The sequence below is a fragment of the Ixodes scapularis genome, unplaced genomic scaffold (genome assembly GCF_016920785.2).
Source record: "Ixodes scapularis isolate PalLabHiFi unplaced genomic scaffold, ASM1692078v2 PGA_scaffold2__306_contigs__length_199485367, whole genome shotgun sequence".
In the NCBI taxonomy this organism is placed as follows: Eukaryota; Metazoa; Arthropoda; class Arachnida; order Ixodida; family Ixodidae; genus Ixodes; species Ixodes scapularis.
In genome coordinates this window covers 39,177,464-39,185,713 of record NW_024609857.1, presented here as the reverse complement: position 1 = coordinate 39,185,713, position 8,250 = coordinate 39,177,464, and positions in this window count along the sequence as shown.

Below are 8,250 nucleotides of genomic sequence, written 5' to 3'. Positions count from 1 at the left end.
AGAGGACACCGAGATAGACTGTCGGCGTCGAGGTGTCGCTTGCCTGATTTATATACAACGGTAAAGCGGTATTCTTGGAGTTTCAAGGACCAGCGGCCAAGGCGTCCTGATAGGTCTTTTACGCTGGCAAGCCAGCATAGCGCATGATGGTCGGTGACAATACGAAAGGATGATCCATATAAGTAAGGACGAAATTTGGAAATTGCCCAGATAACTGCTAGGCATTCCTTTTCTGTTGTTGAAAAATTGCGTTCGGCTTTGGTGAGGGTTCGGCTAGCATATGCGATGACACGCTGCTGGCTGTTGTGATGTTGAGCAAGAACAGCACCTATTCCCTCTCCACTCGCGTCGGTTCGGATTTCGGTGTCCTGAAGTTCGACGAAGTGACCAAGAACAGGGGCTGTGGTCAACGCATTTTTTAAGTGTTCGAATGACGTATGTTGATCTGGGCCCCATCGAAAAGAGATGCCATTGCGTAGCAGTTGATTTAAAGGTTCAGCAATATGAGAAAATCAATAAATAAATTTTCGAAAGTAGGTGCATAGGCCTAGAAATGTCCGCACATGTTTGACGTTTTGTGGAACAGGAAATTCTGATACGGCCCGTACCTTCTCAGGATCTGGGCGTACTCCATAGGCACTGACTATATGGCCGAGCACTTTGATTTCCTGGGCGCCGAAAGTGCACTTTTTGCTGTTCAATTGGAGTCCAGCAGTACGAATGCATTCAAGAACTGTGCGGAGTCGTGAGATGTGTTCCTCAAATGTTGGAGAAAAGACCACAATATCGTCGAGATAACAGATACAAATATTCCAAGATAAGCCACGAAGTAGAGCATCTATCATGCGCTCGAATGTGGCAGGCGCATTGCAAAGCCCGAAAGGCATGACGTTAAACTGGTAAAGGCCATTATACGTTATAAAGGCGGTCTTAGGTTTATCACTAGGGGCAGGAGGAACTTGCCAGTAACCGCTTCGAAGGTCCATTGATGATAAGTAGGACGAGCCTTGTAGCGTGTCGAGTGTATCGTCAATTCGTGGCAGGGGGTAGACGTCTTTTTCCGTGACTTTGTTCAGGCGGCGATAGTCCACACAGAAGCGCCAGGTGCCATCTTTCTTTCGAACAAGGACGACGGGGGACGACCAAGGACTGGACGAAGGCTTGATCACTCCTTTTTCTAGCATGTCATCAATTTGTTGTTTAATTATTCGACGCTCTGCGGCAGAGGTTCGGTACGGTCGGCTTCGAAGTGGGTGTGAGTTACCGGTATCAATGTTATGTTCGACAAGCATCGTTCGGGCTAATGTTTGGGCGCTGAAGTCGAAAATGTCTTCGTAAGAGTGGAGTAGAGAGTCCAATTTCTGAAGTTGGTCAGGGAGGAGAGCTCCGTCTATCATCTTATGTCTGTGTTCGGTGAAGTTATTGTCGGTGAGGGGCTTGGAATTTGCAGCAGTAGGGACAAGTGTAGCGAAACTTTCCTCAATATGCATCTGGAGTGTGGCGATACGACTGCCTCGAGGAAGTACCTGCGACTGGACTGAAGTGTTGGTGATCCAGATGTTACATTTATCTCCTGCGATGGAGGCAAGAGAATAAGGTATGACGATTCCTTTCTTTGTGAACGTAGCATGAATAGGTTCGATGAGTCCGAAGGTTTCATTGACTGAGTTCGGAACAATGAGAGTGGCAGCAACGGCCGAGTGAGGTGGCAGCAACAGGTCATAGTCTATATGAAGGACGGTAAGTGGGGTCTCAATATGTTCCCGGATGTCGACTGAAGAATTCAGATGAATTTCACGATTTTCACAGTCGATGAAGGCGGCGGTTGAAGAAAGAAAATCCCAACCAAGAATGACGTCAGCGATGCAGGTGGTAAGTACAGTGAACATGACAATGTATCGGTTGTCACCAATCCTTAAAGACCGACCAACGAAACCGTTTTCCGCAAGGTAGGAAAATGACCCTCGCGCCCTCCTCTTTTCACCCTCTCCCAAAAATCACGTGACGGCAGGGGCTCGTTTTGTGTCGGCTTTTTCTGTAGGGATAATCCTCAAAAACCGCGAAATGAGCGGCTAGCTGCGACCGCAACAACGACCTTGAGACGTCCAGGTGTCTTCCCTCGTTGACGCGGGCACGCTCCATCCGCGAGATTGAGGAAGCCAGCGCGACCGAACGCTTTTTCCCATGAACTGCAGGTCCGAGGCCGCTCGGTCGGTGGAGATCGAGGGGTCTTGGTATGCTGGGTTCGTTCCAGCAGCCGCTTTCTGGCATCGCGTGGCTGCTGGAACCATTCCCGTGTCTGCACAAGGATTGGGTTGCGCAATAAAGGGTTCAGGCCGTTGATAATACATTTATTTTTGAAACTTATAAATCAAGTGGCTTTCCCTAATCTCTTAATTACTGTTTGAAACACATCTCTCATAGGTTCATCCCATTTTGGACTGTTTTACGTATTTATTCGTCCTTACCTCTGCTTGATAACTGTTTTATAACTTGATAAAGACCTTTAAGTATTGGCGCGGGCTTGCGCGATCAACGCTCTCCCGGATTTATTCAAAATTGGAAATATTGGCGTCAGGAGGGCTTGAAGAAGCAAACCGTAATTCTTGCTTCTAATGAAGATGGCACAATCGTACGATCGGTCTATGCTTCACTTGCCTCCACAGCGCCCCATCGTTTGCACTATCGCAACTTCTCAGTGACATAGCTGTATACCACATTTTACTGATGGTTACCATAGATGTGGCCCCACAGGCTTTCCCGTTATTTCTAAATTGTATAATCAATACTAACGAACCTTTCCCTCTGGCACTGGATAATTTAGATTATATGTTTTTGATACTTAAATGGATTGGGACTTACGTGACTCCATTTATTATCTGCTCATGTGTTCTTGTTGTTGTTTTTATTTATCAGCCTTTGTTCGATGTTGTCTTTGCGCGCTCAACAGCGTACGCTCTTGTAAGTTTTGGCACTGAGAAGATATTATACGTAAAAATGTTTTTGTTGTGTATTCAGTGGGATTTACCAAAATAGTGTACTCTTGTCTTTCGTGAGTTGTAGTGTTCGAAAATGTGCCTTCATATGTACTACTTAGTGTTCTATCTTGTATATCTGTTTCACTCCTGTAACAGCCCCTACGAACTAACAATATAAAAAAAAATCTGCGAGTGGACTTTTTAACGACCGGCGACTCTCCTGAGTGAGAATAAATAATATTACCTTCCCACAACATCCACACCTTTCTTTCCCCTCCCCCTCCCCTCCCTTTCCGGAGTTGGGGAAATATCAGGCCACTCCAGGAAGCAGCCTGCAGACTGCGCTTTTCGGCTACTCATTCTCAACATATTCGAACGTGGAAGTAAACACATTGCATGCACGACGCCCAGTTTATTTGCAACCTAAATAATGTGGCTCTACTGTTGGGGCCCAATCAATTTCGTCATCAACCATTTTTTGTTATGACTTCATGGTGAAAGTGTGTTCGTCGTGATGCCACAAAAGTGATCGATTGAAAGGGAGATATAGTACTCGTATTTATTTTGCGGAAATACGCGCTCCTGTGACGCTCTAGTGCGCAAGGTCAACGCACCCGAGGCAGTGCGTAATAATTTAAAACTGTCGTTGACGATGAAATATATGTGGGAAGTGCATAAAGTTGTTTACACCACAAAAGCATACCGAAAGACAACAAAATATCTCAATGGCTAAAAAAAATTTTCAAAAAAATCAGCTTGCGAAAACCGTTGCTTTCCTCTCTCTCTCTCTCTCTCTCTCTCTCTTTTTCGCGCCACTACAAAAGATAGCGACCGAGCAACGAAATTCTATCAAAACCTCGCTTTTTGGAGAAAGGACAATAGGCTATATGGTAGTGAATCTGCCAGGGAGTTTATAGAAATAATAGGCGACCATTGAACCTAGCCTTCTGCACAAATCATGCCCGGGATATTTCCATTTTCCTTCCACGCGATTTGAAGGCAAGACGCTGGGAGAATTCATGTGCACTAACATGCTGATTCTAAAAGAAATTACCAGATTTATAGTGCATGTCAATTTAGATGTAAATAGTTTAATCACTGTGCACAAACATTCGCTGGCTGGAGGATGACATGGAAGCATGGCGGAAGCAGCTTGCTGAAAATAGAAGTCTCTTTTGCATTGCACTGTTGTGAAGAATTATTACGTATTTTTGTCTTATTTCCGTGCGAAAATAAAAACAGCGTTTAGAAGCCGAACCCTGTGTGTTTTGAGGAGCGCCGAAAGGACATAAAAAACAGGGACAACCAGAGCTTGTTCTGGTTCCTTGTTTGTTCGGAGCCTTTCAAAAGGGGATAAAAAATTATGGACTGACCCGACTTTCCACATTAGAGCAGTTCATTTCCATTGCGACAGGCTGTCTTCAAGTGCCTTGCATAGTCCAGCTTGTACTGGTCCGTTTTTATTTTCGGTTCCTTTCAAAGCGTGGGCTCTAAGGCACTGGACTAAACTACCACATTCATAATCTGCGGAAGCGGAGAAGTGGAAATGCAACAAAAGGAAAGATTCGCCCACGTTATTTGTGGCCTATCGAAAAGCGGACCGGATAGAAGGGGGCCGGAATCTCTTTCAAGAAACACACAATCTTCTCTTCAATTCTGTCTAAAAATTTGATGTGAAGGTGTACTTGGCTATGGCATTATTCGTTTAGGAATCAAGCGAAACTTTGTATCGGATCATTATACGTCTACGTTCACTCCCATTCGATGCTTATCATGTTTTCGAGTATGTACACGGGGTGCTTTTCAGCGGTAGTTTTTTAATCTGATTGCCCGCTGCAGAGTGCGAGCCAGAATTAACGCCCTACGGCCGCGGGCCGTCGCGCTCTTCTCCTTCTTCTCCGTATCAATATACAATCAAAGACGCGGGCGGTGCCGTCAATCGTGCTGGTGTCGGGAACCAATAAGTCTGACCCTTGAAATGCAGGCGTGACGCAAAACCCAGAGGCGTCTCGTTCGCCCACTTACGTTCTTCCCAGGCGGCGGAGATGGTCGTTCAGAGGGGATTATCTTCTGAACGGATCCAAGTTACTGGAGCAAGCTCGCATTCTGCTCACAAAGCCCAGCCGCTAAGCAAAGGTAACGGACGGTGGTTCGAGAGGCGTGCAACCCTTGCCCGCTTGGCCCTCCCAACCACTTCGCCGCTTCCATAAATTTTGAATGGTGTAGGTTGGTCCAGTAGCTTAGAGCTCACTTTTTGAAAAGAACTGAAAATAAAAACGGACCAGTACAAACTGAACTATGCCGGACGCTCTAAGAGAGCCTCTCGTAATGAAAATGAACTGCTCTAATGTGGCAAGTCGGGTCAATCGGTTCATAATTTTTCATCCCCTTTTGAAGGGCTCCGGAAAAACAAGAAACTAGGAAAAGCTGACTGACGCAAGGCGCCTCGTATTGTTCAGGTTGTCCCGGTTTTTTATGTCCTTTCGGCGCGCCTCGAAACGCACAGTGTTCGGTTTCTAAACGCGGTTTTTATTTTCGCACAGAAGTAAAACAAAAATACGTAATAATTTTTCACACCAGTGCAATGCAATAGAGACTTATATTTCCAGCAAGCTGCTTTCCGCCATGCTTCCATTTCATCCTCCAGGCCGCGAATGTTTGTGCACACTGATTAAACTATTTACATGTAGATTGACATGCACTAGAAATCTAATACTTACATTTAGAAGCAGCATGTTAGTGCACATAAATTCCCCCAGCGTCTTGCCTTCTAATCGCGTGGAAGGAAAATGGAATTATCCCGGGCATGATGTGCAGAAGGCTAGATTCAATGGACGCCCTTTTGTTCTACAAACTCCCTGGCAGATTGAAGCGAGGTTTTGAGAGAATTTCGTTGCTCGGCCGCTATTTTTTGTAGTGGCGCGAAAAAAAAAAAAAAGAAAGAGAGAGAGAGAGAGGGGGGGGGGGGAGCAACGGTTTTCGCAAGCTGATTTTTAACAATTTTGTGGGAAGTGCGTAAACAATTTTACGCAATTCCTACAAATGTTTGTCATCAACGACAGTTGAAAAGTATTACGCACTGCCTCGGGTGCTTTTACCTTACGCACTAGAGCGTCACAGGAGCGAGTATTTCAGCAAAATAAATACGAGGACCTATAGACCTTTTGCAAAATTCCCCAAGCGCCCCGGCCTGCGCACGAGGAATTGTGGGAGAGACTGTCCCTTGTCTGGCCGCTCTGCCTTGAGATCGCATTGCCTTGTCGCTTGCCTCCTCCTAGTCCTGTGTCTTTCGATTTCATTACTTATTTTTATCTATTCCAGTGTATTTTTTATAGCTTCTAGGTGTTGCCATTCTTTTCTGCGCGCGATATTTCTTGTATATATATAGTGTTTGTGTCCTTATTTTGCCTTTTTCGACGGGAGTGCCGACGGACAACACTCCGCTTCGCGCGTCGTTCCCCGGGTGAGTACCGTTGCTACCAGTGTTGCGGAGTTGCCACTCCGGAGTTGGAATGATTCCGGAATCATTCCGAATTTTCGCGACCCCGGAATGGAATGGGAATGGAATGGCGGCAGCGTTGAGTGGAATGGAATGGGAATGGAATTAGATGCCTTTTGCCCGGAATGGAATGGGAATGGAATGGACCCAATTATTCTTTTTTTTTTTTTTTACGGTCAGCAAATTTGAGTTAGTCAGTGGGCCAGTTGCTCAGAAATAAAATGAACGGGCGGGAAACAGCTGTCCCGCGTGGAGCTCTAAGAGACTTATACGCAAAAAATGCAAAACAAAAAAGAAGCGTCAAAGCAAGTGCAGGGGAGGAGGGGGGATGGCGGTGGCGCCTTTCGCGCAGGCGACGGGCTTTACTGGCGTTACACGAGAGCGAGCGAAACAAGAAACCAAGCAAAGGAAACGAAGGCATGGAGAATACACGCGCGCTCAGACTGAGATCTGAGAGCGGGGGATGACTCATAACTCGCAGAGCCCCCATAACTCGTTGACTCGCGCGCCGCCGAAAAATGATCAGTTATCGTTTTCGTGTAGTTCGAGGAGCGTTGTTTAGCAGGCGGCCAAACCTGCTGCCTTCCGCGTTCATTCGCGCGCACTCCTTTGAAGTGTGAACTGTGGATTTGCTTCAGCAATAAAACAAAGCAAGATTCACTTCTTTCTTCTCCTCTTGCACTTTGCTCCGACACTTGTTTTATTATTCTGCATTTGTATGTGTAAGTCCGCCTTTTACTTGGTCTTAGTTCCGATGCTTGTTTTCTGTGTTATATGTTTTACATTCAAGTGGTTTAGGGTTACAGGCAAGCTAGCGGATTCCCGCTCATTTCCTTCGACTTTACTCTGCCTACTTTGTTTCACCTTGTGATGGACCGCTGCGGACGCTACGAGTCACCCCAGGCAATCCAGCACCGTGAGGGGGACTACTAGGGAGCCTTCATGTGCGCTTTGCTAGGGTGATGCCACCCTTTGTAATACCGCTCGCCGACAAACCAGCAGCCATTTTGGTTCTCGGCGATAATCCATGGGGCTTATAACCCTCCCGGAAACAAGCACCTTATCTCAGAAGTTCGGAGCAGCGTTGTGGAACCCACGGAGGGAGGATCAGCATTTCCCCCCTCGGATGGGATTACCGATGGACACAAAGGCCACTTTCCGGCGCACGGGTAAACAATGAGAGGAACAAAATGGCGGTGGAAGAGGGTGTGGGAAAGGGAAACAGGCAGTTGGCATCACTCTATGCGAAGCGCACATGAAGGCACTCTAGGGACTACATGCACGGCGCGTTGCTGCGCCCCCGGGTCACGCGACACTAAGAAGGCACGGGATTTGTTTCGATGGCTCTCGTGCTGTCTGTTGCGGTCCATCGTAAGGTGAAGTAGGTTGTCGTCACCGCTCTTCTCGCGTGACCGAACTGACTAGACCTCCAGAAAGACTGTTTCGTGACATGGTCTCTCGTGCTGCGCCGTAGAGGTTGCACTTTGTCAAAGGATGTGTTCCTGCCACTGTGTATGGAGTCGCATCCAGCAGCGTATACTAGCCGTAATGCTGTGCAGGTATTTGAAGAATACAGTACTTAATATAGCTTATTTCTGCGCCACGCACGAACGGGATATTTTTATGGTCTTATCAAACAAACACTCTGGCCGCGTATGTCCTAGAAGACAAATGGAAAAAAAGTTTGCAAAAAAAAAAAAAATAGTGGATTTACGTTTTGCTGTTTGTTGCGAGCCACGTGGTCGAAAGACCGATCTTTTAAACAAGCATCGA